The sequence below is a fragment of the Habropoda laboriosa genome, unplaced genomic scaffold (assembly GCF_001263275.1).
Source record: "Habropoda laboriosa isolate 0110345459 unplaced genomic scaffold, ASM126327v1 scaffold99, whole genome shotgun sequence".
In the NCBI taxonomy this organism is placed as follows: Eukaryota; Metazoa; Arthropoda; class Insecta; order Hymenoptera; family Apidae; genus Habropoda; species Habropoda laboriosa.
In genome coordinates, this window is record NW_017100239.1 from 1,577,692 (window position 1) to 1,590,712 (window position 13,021).

The 13,021-nt window shown below is 45.8% G+C and overlaps 1 protein-coding gene across 4 annotated transcripts in view; it reads right to left on the minus strand.

Moving 5' to 3' along the window:
- LOC108571763 (ecdysone-induced protein 74EF) overlaps nt 1-13,021 on the minus strand; it is a 152,641-nt gene that overhangs the window by 13,278 nt on the left and 126,342 nt on the right. The gene's annotated exons all lie outside the window — the stretch shown is intronic.

The window sequence follows — 13,021 nt, forward strand, 5'->3', positions numbered from 1 at the left end:
CGACGACGACTTAAGACCTTGAAGATTCATCGTTTATTCGCCGCTTACAAACTTCCCCTCCCTCGTCTCTCCTATACCACACTTGTCTCATTCTCTGCTCCGATTAATTTTATCGTTGGTAACATCATCGGCGCATCGCAAATATTTTCCCCGCGGATTTGCCGGTCAGGAGAGCTCCGCGGGGAACGGTTCCCTTCGAGTAATCGATTCGGCTCACCGTCTCGCCGATAAGCCGGATCAGCCAGCGATGACTTTTACACGCTGCTGGATGAAGAAAGAGACGAAGACAGAGGTGAAGACGAAGAGGACGACGAAGATGAAACGACATCGAGAGAGAGAGAGAGAGAGATGTCTGTCCGGTTGAGAACCGTCTGGTGCAACAGCGCTATGCATTTTTGCCGGCGGCGGCGGCGGCGGCGCTGCTCTAACACACACGCAACTCTCTACACATTGGCTGGATGGGCGGTAGTGTGTGGCGGCCGCCACACAATGTACCTATACACATACATCTATGGACAGCGGACGACACAGACGAGACCGTATACATAGGAATACGCTCTGATAATATGTACACAGCAAATATACAATACTACAATACATACGTCGGTAGGGGCAGAGACCCAGGAAGGACGCTTACTGCGCGAGGCTTGGCTTGGCTGGCCGGCTGCCTGTTCGCCCGGCTGCCAGCCTCTCTGCCTATCTGTAAACCCGTGTCTCCTTTCCTTCTCCTTCTTTCCTCCTTTTCCTTCTCTCCTTGTATCCTCTTTCTATACGCCACACGCTGCTTCTTCTTCTGCTTCATCTTCCATCTCCTATACTTTTGCACATACTACGTGTGGATGCGTTTCTTCTTTTCTCTCTCTCTCTCTCTCTTCTTTCACGGTGATTCTTTACCCCGTCTTCCTTTCTTCGGTAGTGGCAGCAACGGCAGCAGGGGGGCTGGCAGCAACACGAGCCGAAAAATCGACGCGCAAAATATCGCGCCACTTCCGGACCGCGGCGGCCATTTACCAATTCTACTGGAGGGGAATGCGCGCTACTCACGCGCAGGCGCCTTTTTTCGTATTCAGCGGACGCGGGAACGTTTACCGGGTGACACGCTGAGTTTTCGGCCACGCGTACCCCGGTAACCGAGAGGCTGCATTTAAGCTCTCTCGTCACGCAGAGGATACACCAGCCAGTTCTTTTTCCGGTCTCTTGCGTTGTACGTATACAACGCCGGCCAAAAGTTTCCAATCACCTGCCAAATTTACATCTATATGGAATCTGTTGTTCATTCTTGATGTCGCGCGGATCAATAAGACTTTACCTCGTTTCCACTCGTTCGAACCATCGAAAAAATTCTTAAAATTGCCAACTTTTTTTTTTTTTCAAAAAATTTTTTCGGCACTTCCAATGCACGGTGATTCTAAACAATCGTGTGTAGTGCGTGTGTAGAGAGGGGAGAGATCGAAAGTGAAAATTTTCTCGAGCGACGAAAACTTTTCTCTACAGAGTGCGATTCGAACGTAACGCCATAACCTTCCCCTCGCGATATCGTAACGAGTGCCGTGGCGAGGTTCGACCACGCTCATGAATATTCAACGCGGTTGCTATTTAAAGCAACTATGCGCTTATTATTGAGCAAGGGAATTTGTAACGAAGCTCGTGTCACTTCCAATTACTCGCTGCACGCGAAACCTGCACGCACCTTTTAAAGATTCACCATGGTAGGAGGAGAGGGGGAAGATGATCGGAGAAAAGAGAGTAACGATGTTTAATACGAATATTTAGCAAACTTTCTTTCTCTCGATTGTTATTAAGAATTTCAACGATAATGCTCAGGCCTGTGAAACTACATAGAACGCAAGAAAGTTAATTATATCGTTTCCCTTGGCGAACAGAGTTTTATCCGTTCGTTCGTTGGTTCGTTTTAACGAAAGAAGACGTGGACGTTTCTCGACAAACACGACACATCGCTGTAATACGGCACGCGGTGTCGATTGCTCCTTTAAAGAAATCGCGTCGAATTTACGGCGAAACCGTTGTTTCCTGCTTTCGCGGCAGTTTATAAAACCACGGAGTTTGGTGTGTCTTGGCCTACAATAAAATCCGACACCGTTTACGGCTTCCGGAGCGCTAAGAGGACATTAATCAGCACGGCGATGACGGCGTAACCGTCACGTGCGACCGGTGTGAATGCACTTCGCGCTTTAACACTTTCGCTTTCCGTGTCGACGTTTCGATTATTCTCTGTTTCTCCTCCAACCGAAATTATCCAACTGCGGTGAAACTTATTTGAGTAGTACACCGCTTTATTACGCTGTTGGAAAAGTGCAGGATCGATATTTCAACCCTTTTAACCCTCTAACAAATCCATCATTTTCCCATTTTCCTGCATTTCAAACGAGTAGCCTCTCGATCTCAAGTCTAAAGCAAACTGTGCCAACCCTGAAACAAATTCTACCACAAATTTAAAACACCCCGGACTTAGAGGGTTAATAAAAATTCGTCAGAACGTATGAAACTCTGCAGTAAATTTGAACCAATTCCCTCGAAAAATCCCTCGCTATCGTCAGCAACCGAAAATCCAGCGAATCGAAGAACTATGTTTAACTCTTCGGTTGAATCACACAAATTTTCTCGACGAATACTCGATTTAAAAAAAAAAAAAAAAAGAAAAAAAGAAGTGGTATTCAGGGGATACCAGTGCTGGGTTGCACGGAAATATCGTGTTTCGAGTTGAAGAAGAAGCGTGCGCACACGATAGAGAGCTGTGTGGACGGAAAAGGCGATTCCTCGCCACTAGGCCAGGAAGTAGACCGGCGCACCCCTTCCTAGCCGACCTAGACCTACACCTAGACCTAGCCTAGCCTCAGCCGTGGCGGCGCGTTTCGCTCCTTTTGTTTTTGCTCGCCGCCTTTGTTGCACCTGCTTGCTATTGCTCTGCTGCTCTCTCGCGGCCGGCCAGCGCGAGAGACTTTTCCTCTCTTCGCGGTGAAACGAGGTGAGCGGGGCTCTTTAGTTAAGGAAACGTTCTCTCCGCCGTAGTACTTTCGCGTTCCCGTGAAACCGGACGGGTTTACGACCCGATAACTTCACTGGCTTTATGTTAATTCACGTCTGGAATTTGTTTAGTTACCGTAACACGCCTCGCTGCGTATATAACTTCGCCCTGGCAAACACAAGCTGAGCATACAGCGCCGCCACTGTTCCGCCAACTCGAGAGGTGCAATAACTTGTTTCTGATACTTTCGATATGGAAAAAGTGAAACGAGAGGAGTATTTTTAAACACAGATACTATTGACAGAAGAGGTTTCCAGGCGGCACCACACCGATCCGTAACACATATTGCACGGCATTAATACTGGTTATCTTTCTCTCTCGTTCTCGCCTGACACTTTTACCCGGTATTACTGAAACTGTTCAACGTACCGTCTTGAGACCCGCGAAAAATTTTACTTAACGTTCTGTTGCGTAATGGAAAGAACGTATCGATGCATCTTGTCCGTTGCAGAAAATAATCATAATAATTGCACCGCTGTCCTGTTATTAGGGCGCCTATTATGTTCCTGCCAGAAGGTATTACGTAATTTAAGTTACATTTCGTCGCCAAAGTTGGTATCGTACATCGGACATTCTCTTCTTAATCACTCTTCTGTACCGAAGGGTTTACCAGCCCGCGAAATTTCAACGAAATAAACGAACACTACGAGATTCGAAATTGTACAATTTTCTTCAAGATCCCAAAAAATGTTCCACGACTACTTCAGTTTGTTCCACGTTCAGCAAGTAACGTTGGTCATTTTATTACCCACGTGACACAGGTGCAGAGCCGGCTGTCGCACCTAACCTCAAATTCATACGTTCCTCCAATACGGCTCGTGCATAAATCGCGGTGAAGAAAAGTCGCCATTATGAATGGAAGGTACGTGCATATACAGTGTACAATGGTCCTGAAGCGAACGAGGAATCGTATATACGGTTTAGAGAGAGGCTCCGAAGCGAGGAGGATCGACCTGCGCGAGGAAATGAAGTACCGTACGGACGACAGCGTACGTAAATATATAACCATACGCCCCGCCTAGTCGACCTAGACCTAGACCCAGTCTATGCTCAGAATCCACACTGCATCGCGTTTCGTTCCTTTATTTTTACTCGCTGCTGTTCGCTTGCTATGCGAAGCGTTACGTAACAGCACGCATGACCCTTTCAACACGAGCCATCGCCAGTAGCGAGAGACCTTCCTCTCTGCGATTTTTCTCTCGACCATCAATCCTACCTCTTCTCGCTTTTTTATTCTTTCCGATTTAACCGTTTCGTTCTTTTTCTCCAGAGAGAGAGAGAATAATTTATGGCAACCGAAATATCCCGGCAAATGTGTATATATATATATTTTTCTTTTTATTTTTCAGGTTATTCTTGTAATTTTCACGAATGATCCGTTTAGGTGGGATAACGTTGAACGTGTTCGTTGCATCGAACGGCGAGATTTCGATCTCGGAGGCCATCCAGCTACTCGATGGAAAAGTATCTCAATGTGCTAGACCGGTTTCACAGCGACTGATAAAGCAACAAGCAGCTGTGTAAGTGGCTTCATTTACATCGCGTATTAATCGCGAGGCCGCGATCCACGAGTTCATCCACTTCTTCTCGTCTCGACAAATTCTCGCCGGAGAAAATTGCTTTCTGTCACGATCGCAATACCGAAACACCTGTCGATCTTTGTGCATCTTGCGAACGATCTCGCTTCTTTTGTTCTACCCAGGTAGAGGCTCGGTAAGTTGTCGATCGAAACGATTGAACGTGTTAAAACAGAACTCTCAACTATTTGGTCATCAACCTTGTCCAAGTTTAAACGCTGTAACGAGATTAAAAATGAGGAGAAGAAGCGATCCTGTTTTTGCAAACGGAGAAATCGCTCGATCGCAGCAAAGGATCGATCTTAAATCGGCAGATTATCGTATCTTAACTATCGATCGTCCAGCTTGTCTACAAGCGAAGAGGTTAAAAATGAAAAGAAGAAGCGGTCCTTCTTTTCTTCCAAACGGTGAAACCTCCTGGAAGAATACCGCGAGAAGAAAACGATTCCTCGACAGCCAATTTACATTAAATCGTTCTCCTACAGTTCCGGATGAAAGAGATCATCAGATTCGCCTGACGATTCGAGAGAGAAGAAGAAGAAAGAGCCAACTGCAGCACCGCGCGATTTTTTCCACAGGCCAGTGTTTTTCTCTGCTCGAGCGACTCGCGGCCGCCGCGCTTGTTATTCGACATCGATCGCGCGCCGTTCTATTTTTTCTTCGATTTCCCCGATACCACCTTGTGTCCCCTCCCCCTCGCACGATTCTCTCTCTTTCACCGCGGAGAACGCGCGAGTTCCTCCTCTCCTTCTTCGCGCGTACGAATTACGTCGGCCTCCGTCTGGCGATCTTTTTTAAAAATATCCGCCGGAGTACTTGATCTAGGGCAACCAGGACATCCTCGAACCGCGAGGCGAACGTAAGAACTCTGCATTTTTTTCTCGGCCGACTGCCGAAAAAATTGGCAAACCCGGTGGCGCGCAGAAATTTACCGAGCCAATCACACACGACCGCCGTTGTTCCGGGAAGCCGAGTTCCCGACCGTGTTGCGCGTCCTCCAGCTGACCAGAAATAAGTTCGAAATAACTCGCGGCTGTTTTCGAAATCGCCGAGCTTGCGGCAAAGGAAGAATGCAAAATAATAAAGACGAAGGTGTGTCGTTGGAAAGTTAGCAATTATACGGGACGTTTCGATAGATATTCCTAAATTTTGCGGAAGCAACGGGGCAAAAATTAGCGACCACTTAGTTGCAAGTGAATTAACATTCGCACCAAACTTTTTACTCGCTGTCTGTCGCTTAATTCGAAAATAATTCTCACTAAACAATTCTCGATAATGATAACAACATACGGAATTTGACAAGGACAGTTCGGATTTCCGTTATAGAGGCGAATTAAAATGGTAATCGATTCCCAGTCTCGCGTTCAGTCCAGTTAATTAATATTTACAAATTCTAATAAAAGGTCGGGCATCACCTTGACACGCGTCACGCGCTCGCGCGAATTACGCTGGTCGCGTATCGGGAACGAACGCTCTCGCGTGGCCCATTCGATCGGTTTCCAGGCACTTCAAACAGAGGGAGGGGGGAAATTACGCCCGCCAATGTCCTGTCGATTACCGTTTTTCTCTTTTTTCCTTCTCGTTCACGACACGAAATTTCACCGGACGCGTTAAAAATATTTTTCGGCCAGGCCCCCGTCGTTAATTCGCGCCACAAAGAGCCATTACAGGTCCGCCACCGGGCATCCCTCTTTCTCCCCGTGCTCGATGGAATTAATCGAGTCACGTTTTCAAAAGTACCCGGGGTCTCGAACCGGTGAATCAATTTCCTCTTCGGCTAGAAAGCGTTGTGCTGTTTCGCTCTCTCTCTCTCCCCCTCTCTTTTGTATTTCAAGAGAAAATACACTTACGCACGCGTTGGAAAATTGCGAAAAAAAAAAATGGCGACAAAAATTCACTTTGCAATTAGTTCTGTTGCCGATTGAACACGATTTCAACTAAAATAAATATCCACTAGGCGGATACTTTCGATCGAGGGAGAAAATTGAAACACATTTTGTCCTTTTTCTTTTTAATTGACTTTTAATCGAGCGACGTTACAACGTTCGTTTGTTCGATTTTATAGCCGTAACTTTCTATAGACTTTGATATACACTGGTCGAACGTGCCCCGAACTCGAGAACTTTTCCAAATTTATAATACGTAACTTTGAAGTTTCGAGTTGTGATAAAGTAGTTGGAATTGAATAGTAATTTCTACTTGTTTCTGGGTGATCAGAAAACGAAGGCAGATGGATTGGTTGGCAAGCGGAGCTGCGCAGCCGGCCACGAGCGAAGGGTTAATCGGGATTTAATCGGCTCGCGGAGCCTTGTAACGCTTATTCGTCCTCAACATTAAAATGTGTGCCACGTCGTGTGCCAGCGCGCGACGCGAGACGCGCGAAACTTTCGTTCCCGGCGTGCCTGAAGGGTCTTTCACACGTTCCCGTGCCACCGACAACTCGGATCGTAACTCGATGATGATCCACTCGAAAATAACCCAACGATGCCTATTCTTTGCCATCGCCTGTCTATTCCGGTCGTACGGTGGCGCCTATGTTCCTCTTCTTCATCTCTTATTTACCATTTCTTCGATGCTTTCGTCCATTTCTCTATGAATCACCGAACAACTTAACCCTTTCGATACTAGCAACGTCAGTCAGCAACGCTGACACAAAATGGTACAAGAAAAAAGTTCAAGACTCTGAAGATAGGTGGTAAAAAAGCTACCCTGATAAACTTGCTTCGAAAAATTCATATTTCTCAAGTTGCAAGTTCCCTCTTCAAACACCAATAAATGCTAATAAAAAATATTCGAAACACAGTAAAAACGAGACTGTCACAGTAATCAAAAATGCCAGAAATGGAGGCGCTAATGGAAGCGCGGAAACTCTCGAAGCAAGAAAACCGGTAGTTTTAACCTAAACGAAAAATCGTCAATTACTCTGAAAATATCCATTTTTCGACGTATGTTTATTCAAACTTTTCCCTTCCATTTGCCGAGTACTGTCTACCCTCCAAGTTCCGAATTTTTCCGTACCTTTTTTTTTAAGTCACCCTGTATATAGATATTTCGCGTAACTCTCGTAAGAGAGTGAAAGAGAACGAAAAGCGCGTCTCGCGGAAGGTGCATATCACAGCGTGATTGTTGAACGCTGAAAGGGTTAAGAGAAGGATTGTCTTTGTGCGAACGCGGAAAATAAGCGGATGGCGGATGATATACAGTGGAATACGGTCCCGAGGCTATTTCCGATGTTTATCTGGTACGACGTTCTAGATAGAGGCGGGGAATCTGGTTTGGCAAAATCGCGGAAAAACGTCGAGCCACTTGGCAACGTGCGAAAGTTCGCACACTGCCACCGGCCCGGATACGGATTTTAGAATGCCGCTTATTCGAGGAAAACGGATCACGCGGTGACAACCGGTGAAAGAACGGGCTAGCCGTGTCGCTGAATAGAGTATCTCTATTTCACCGATTGGACTGATCCCAATTAACTTTTAATTCGATCGTTTCTGCCACAGACGAAAAGCAGTGGGGATACATTGCGCGGAAAAAAGTTCGAGAAACGTTTCATTCATCTCGTTACACGCGGTAGATCTTTAGGAAGTAACGCGAACTCACTGTCTACAGGTACTTCCAAAGGTATTCAAACACTACGTAGACTCGCAGTTTTAACGATGCATTTCCGTTAATTATAAGAGGATCGAACTGATTCTTTCTCGTTACGAAACGTTTACCCTACTTCCGGATTACGTATCGTCGGTTCAAATTAAGCCCAATTACTGTTACACAAATATTCGGAAATTTGGCAAAAATGAATATTCCCAAACCTAACCTAACCTAACCTAACCTAACCTAACCTAACCAGTCAGCTGTTGCGACCTCTTTGAAAAGTGCGTACCTAAAACGTGTCGCAAAAAGTAAGCGACGACGAGTATACTTCTTCGACGCAGTTTTTTCGTAATAATTATTTATATTTTTTTATTTGTTCGTTTTATTTCGTCCTGCCCTCCAAATATTCAGAACATCTTAAAATTTTCGAATATATTTTAGTTTTCACTAAAATTGCGTACACGCCCCACGCCGAACTTTCTGTTCAGGCCGTTCGATATTTCTGCTTTTTCCTTCCGTTCACTTAAACTATGCAACTACGACGATAAGTTTTTCCTTGCTCTATAGTGCATCTTAAACGTTACCTTTTCCTTGATAACCATGACTTTTGCAATCTTATAAATATTAGAAGACATACAGGGTCAAAAGTAAAACTGTTAGTCCCGACAGCGCGAGACGTATACGGTCCACGCGGCCTGAACGAAAAGTATACTCGTCGTAACGCAAAATATTGCCATTTCTTCACGACGAGAATACTCGTGAAAAACAGCTAACTGGTTAACACGCACGCTGCCACGGACGCAGCGTATGCGTCCGACAGCGTGCTGTCGATCTTCTGGTGGCAGCGAAGGTGTTCATTTTTCCGGAGTAACCGTATCTACGTCACTTTCGTCAGATTATACCTGTGGCTTAAAGAAAGAAACAACTTGTAGCTGGAAGAAAAAAATTAGGCTAAAATGTCTACGTTACACTGCGACTCCACCCTCGAATTACCATACAACCGGACAGCAGGACACGGTAAACGCGAGTAGAAAAACCGATCCGGGCCGTATCCGTGGCGTAACGCAATCCCGTAAATCGATCGCGGCGGTCCTGCGATCTACGACTCGCAAACGCGGCGCGGCTGGGCCCTTAAGAGCGCAGCTTGAATTTTCCCTCGGCCGAGTTCGCGTCCAGCGTGGTCGGTCACCGCAATGGGAACACGGCCGGGTCTGGTTGGTGGGGTGCCCCGCAAAGTTACCAAATCGCTATGGCGTAACATTTTGCTTATTCACGTTCGATTATACAATCCGGCACACTTTTACTCGCGTCCAGAGCACTGGCCACTCTGAGCTCTCTGTGTTCGCCCAACAGTACATGTGCCTCTCTCTGTCTCTCTACGCGCACGGATTTCTTTTCTCTTCTCCCCTCTTTCCAACTTCCATCTGTTCGTCCCAATTAAATAATTATGGCTTCACCAGACTTGGACACGTAACGACACACGGATCGCTATCAAACGTGTCTCCTCGTGTACGACGATATTTCATCGGGAACACACTGATTTCCCCCCCTCCCTCTTTATACTTCGATTACACGCGTATCTTTCACCTGCTCGTTCCAATTAGGCGATTTACTTTTACTCCGACGAATTCCAAGCGACAACTGTCTGATCACTGATTTTTTCTGCGCTTCTTTTGTTTTTATGTCGTTCGGTTGGTAAAGAAGTTGCGCGTGTTTCTTTTCGATTAACAAATTTGACATTGTTACCGGTAGAAACTTTTTCCAAGTATCCTGTCCGTTCGAGCGTAACCCGTTTCGCTACGGCGATATAGCATTATAACGAGACAGGAAAACCCATAGAGAGGAGTTTCCAATCGCTAGTTAAGAGTTAGAAACGGGGTTAAACGCGTTGCCACGCTTCGAGAACACTTTCAATCAGGGAAAGTCCGGCACAGACCTTCCTACCTTCGCGTTCGCTTTACCCACAATCGCTACTACGTCCGAGCCAATGGTTAGACGATAAAACGTCCAACTAGTTCCGTTTTCCGGTCTTCTCCAATTATATACGCGTATATGTGCAGTTGATATATTGGAAATTTCACTCGTTCGCTTTTCACTTCGCGGAGCCTCCTTTTTGGACCTGTACGAGAGCTCTCCCAAGTGTGCACAACCTTGGCGGTGATCCAATTCGAGCACGGCTGCCTGAAATCACGACCAGGGACCAGGTGTGTCCCAGCGAAATCAGCTGTCGTTCCGTCGAACGCGATCGGAAAGACGAAAAAGAGAGGCGCGATTGCGCGATCACCGATCGCTTCGACACGCTCCTTTGCGTTCCCTTGACCAGGTCGAAAGCCGAAAACCTCCGAGAGCGACCGCAGGATATTTCGTAATCGCGACACGATTTAATTCGACGATCGTTCAATTCTAACTACCGTTCGTTTCCTCGTGGTTGGAAGTGACAGATTTAACCGTGTAGAATGTACACCTTTTCTTAGTTTCCTGAGTTTTTCTTCATTCAAGACCGAATCATTTTTCTTGCGACGACTGTTCAGCTTAATGAAAATTTTTTAAGAACAGAAGAACGTTCGCCAATGTCCTCGATTTCTCACTGCCTTTTTTTACCAAAAAGTGTGTACTCTAGGTAAAAAATTGCGAAGAATCTTTGGGTACTGGAAGGACCTTCGCCGATGTCCTCGACTTCTTCCTACCTTCCACCAAAAAATGTGTATCCTAGATAGAAAATTCTTCAGAATCTTCAGGGATTGGATGTACGTTCGCCAATGTCCCCGACTTCTTCCTACCAAAAAATCTTCCCTCCCGACAGAAATCTCTTCAGAATTTTCGAGAATTAAAACACCAAGCTCCTCGGCATTTTCACTACCGTTCTATCGCCACGTAGTAATCGAGAAAATAATTTAGACACGTACCATTTCCCATTGAATAAAATCATTACCGACATTCTCCTCGCAGAAGAACACCTTCTTCTCTAGAAAGGGAAATCGATTAAACGAGGACGAAGGCGAAAGAAAATGAGCAAAGGTAGGGAGAGAGAGAAAAAAAAAGAAGAAAGAAGAGATTGAGAGAAGGGAGGCCTCTGCCTGGTGGATCGAGTCGATCCTATCGACGAGCGTACGAGCGGCCAGGAAGCGAATCTGGGCCGTTGAATCAGGGAAAAGTAAGTGGGTCAAGAGAACGAATGCTCGGCTGATGTCGGCGTCGTTGCGACTTCTACCGACGTCGAGGATGACGAGCCACGACGACGACAACACAGGTATAATACCTGTATGTTCCCTTTAAAATACACGCTAGCTTCCACTCCTTTCACTTTGCATCTACCTGCTACGAGGAAGTCGCGGTTCCGTCTCGTTCTAGCCAAACTAGACGCTTCCTACCGGTGTGGCGTTCGCTAGGCGCACACTGGTTACGTGGAAATTGAGCACGAGCTTGGCTTGACCGATATTCCCTGCCGGGCAAAGCCAACGCTTTTAATTGGACCAATTCGAGGTATATAGTCCAGATTTCATTCTTAAGCTTTCTGTGTATTAATCCATGGTAATTTCCTTCCTTCTTTTTTCTCGATAATTTCTTTGGTTGGCTGTGTGGTCGTTTTCGGTGGAAGAAGGGGAAATTTAGGGTTCTCGGTGCTCGTGTGTGCACGAAGGTAAAAGAAAGGAAGAAACGGCGCGGAGAATTAAGGAGTATTTATCGGGATTCGTAATGCGGTCGAATGGACAAGAACTTGGACTGCGGTTTCTGGTCTGTGCAAAGTGTTACGAGTTGGTTTTAGAGTATCAACGAGATTCTTTTCTACCAAGTCTCGTGTCGAAGTCTAGTTCTTCTTGTAACAGTCTTCTCTTCGATGTAAACGCGTATTAATCATTCTGCAGAGATAGAAAAACGTAGCCGAATTCGAATTTTAATACAGACAAGAAGAAGAAAGAACTGAATTATTATTTTCTATAGTTAGCGACAGACAACCGCTGTGGTTTAAATGGTAATCGCGTTTGAAATCGAAACGGCGAATTTGCCAATGAGATTCTGGCAAATCTGTTCCGTCTGGTTGCAACGTTACACCTTTAATCGCTCTATTCTCTCCGATGGATTTCTCCGATGGTAATCGATTCGTTCTAATTACCGACGTTCTTTTTTTCTCGCTTTCTGTCACCGGAACAGGCTACAAAGCGAAATTATTTATCGAGCATAATTACCTAAGAGGCCAAGACACTTTCTTTCCGCCGCGTCGCGCCGTCCGGAATTAATCGATACCCGGCGAGCCGAAATAAACCCGAGCCCTGTCGTCGTTGCGTCACGACTATCGAATCTCCTCTCGATATTGCCGGGAGATACTGGAATTATTGATTCATTGGCCGGTTTCGATCGAGCTCGAGATTGTCTGGTGCCGCCGAGAGATCACAGGGTCGAAGAAACTGCCGTTTTCCTTTTCTTTATCTTTTACCATCCCAACGCTGTGCCGCGGAGAGAGAAAAAAAAAAAAAGGAAAATAAACCAGAGAACACTCGACTTTTGTATTTTAATCATCTCCGGCAAGCAATCCTCTCCTCCTCGAAGCGATAACACGGCGGAATTTATTCCGCGAGAATTCAAATTTCGCTTAAAAGATTCGTATAAAAAATACCACGGCGAATTTCTCACTTTCTCGAGAAAAAGAAGATATCACTATTATCTCGCGACGCAGTAATCGTTCTAAAAATGGCGCGATATTTCCGCAGATATTCCGATCTCGATTTGAAATTTCAATTCTGCCCAGACTATGAAGCAACGCCATTTGTAATTCCAAAATGGACCTTGTCTCGTCAAAGTGACCCGT